The sequence below is a fragment of the Aplysia californica genome, unplaced genomic scaffold, assembly GCF_000002075.1.
Source record: "Aplysia californica isolate F4 #8 unplaced genomic scaffold, AplCal3.0 scaffold00063, whole genome shotgun sequence".
NCBI lineage: Eukaryota > Metazoa > Mollusca > Gastropoda > Aplysiida > Aplysiidae > Aplysia > Aplysia californica.
Genome location: NW_004797333.1, coordinates 498,038 through 500,254, shown reverse-complemented (window position 1 = coordinate 500,254; position 2,217 = coordinate 498,038). Strand labels below are relative to the sequence as shown.

Sequence of the window (2,217 nt, the reverse complement as noted above, 5' to 3'; positions counted from 1 at the left end):
CACACACACACACACACACACGCACAGGCATACAGACACACATACACACTCAGACGCAAGTGAGCCTGTTGAAAACACTATTCACAGAAGCACAGAGACAGCGAGACATTATTTCGCAGCTCTCTGGATTGTACTTTCGGGAATTTGGGGAATTCGGTCCAAAAGGAGAAAAAAGGCGAGGAAGAAACGGAAAAGAAAGGTGGGAGGGGAGGGGGGGGGGGGGATTGTAAACCATACAACTACTTTTCAACTCGTCTTACTCACACACACACACAAACAAACACACACACACACAGGTACAAACGTAAACAAACACACATGCATGCATACACACACAGAAGCACACCTCTTCCCCCCCCCCTACCACCCACACCTACACACATGCACGAAAACACAAATACACTCCGGCAAAGAGACAGACACACGGGGAGACTGACAGACAGACAAATGGACGGACAAATAGACAGATAGACAGACAGAGACACAGACGGACAACCTGAAATACAGACAGGCAAACAGACAAACAGACAGGCAGACAGACAAGATTGTACTCACCAACCAGAGCCCACAACACCAGGGCCAGATCCAACAGGTAGCTGTTTCTCTCCATTCTTCCTGATGTAGTTATCCTATGACACCTGAGAATTCTGGGGGAACAAACAAAACCTATATCGTGAGTAAAATACAGGCAAGACCGGTCAACAATTTGTGAAAAGTGGTGACAAAATGAGTTACTTCTCAGATTCAGGCCGTAAGGAAATAGGTACATCACGCTTATAGGTAAAGTTTTTACAATTTATAAGTACGAAATAATAAAAGGTATGTTATATTTAAAGAATATAGCATCAATAGAAAAATCTACAAATTTGACCCCAGAGTCGATTTTTGGCCAATACCTTCATTTGTAGATTGCGAGAAGTAACTCATTTTGTCTGCACGCCCCTCGTTTACCCTTGCTGTTGTTGGTGTATTTTTAAAAACTTGCAGTCGCACCTGCTCTATAGGTCACACATCATGTATAATAAGACAATCACCTGAACAAACGGCCACTTCCTATTTCTCCGCTTGCAGGTCTGATTTAAATGATACTTTGTAAGACGCCCACCTGTCCAAGACAACCAGTTTTCTTTTCAATAATGGGAGGTCGTCTTGGACAATTTCGATCGTACAATGATTATTTTAAGTAAACCTGTGTTTAAATATCTAAACCGATAATAGGAATATACCGTTCTTTTTCAAATAAAGTCTCTGCCAAAAAAAAAAAATTCAATTTAAACGAAAAGGAGAGAAGGGTTTAAATAAATACTACGATATTCACAAAGAAGTGTGTAAAAAATTTCCCCAACTCAAACGAAAATTGTTTTCTTTTTTTTTTTTTTAAACTGGCGAATTGTTCACTAGGGTTTAAAAAAATCGTTTCAGCTCTCCATGATAGTAAAAAGAAAAGAAACCCCTAGGAGTGGAAGCACCGTCTATACAAAAGGCTCTTTAGGCTAGCTATAGTAAGTTTTTTAAATTTTTTGGTAAGTAGGTGTTTTACGGCGCACGCAACTGCACCTTCATATTATGAGCGCGCGGGACACATTAAGCATTTTCAGTTGGTAGGAAATTTTGAATGTTGCCTGGGTGGTGGCCGAAGCCTACTCTTATCGATTTTGGACCACCACAGGATCTTTAACATGCACAGCTTGCACACGGGACCTCCGAGATTTTTCGCCCTTATCCGAAAAGGTTAAGGGTAGAACTTTCCTACCATTAGACCAGGGGTGTGGCTGAAAGACAGCAGTAAGAAGGAGCCAAAGAGCAGCAGTAGAAAGGCTGCAAAGTCACAAGCCCAGAGATGGGGACAAAGGAGGGGAGGGGGTGGGGGCAGAAAGAGGAGACGACAGGACATTGTAAGAGAGCAGGAAAGGAGGTGAATGGAGAAACAAACAAACAAAACAAAACAGAAATGTACGAGTAAACAAGTTATGCTTCTTCTTTCAAATGCCCCAAAACAGCGCGTCTTCTTGTGTTGTCGCTGAACTACAACACATGTTCTCAAAATCAAAAGCAACAGCAAACAGAAAATAACCCCGAAATAAAACAATTAATGAAACAAAAAACAAACAGATATATGAAGAATCACGTATGACTAACAAATCGGTGGTTCTTCTTTCTAGGTACCTCAAGAACAATGTCTTGTTGTGTTGTCAGTAGACTAAAATGCGTGCCCCC

At 41.5% G+C, this 2,217-nt stretch overlaps 1 long non-coding RNA gene across 1 annotated transcript in view; it reads right to left on the bottom strand.

Moving 5' to 3' along the window:
- Positions 1-609: 609 nt before the first annotated feature.
- LOC106011153 overlaps positions 610-2,217 on the bottom strand; it is a 17,722-nt gene continuing 16,114 nt past the window's right edge. Inside the window, exon 2 of the long non-coding RNA XR_001184680.2 lies at positions 610-647. This is a non-coding gene — a long non-coding RNA (uncharacterized LOC106011153). The remainder of the gene's footprint in view (positions 648-2,217) is intronic.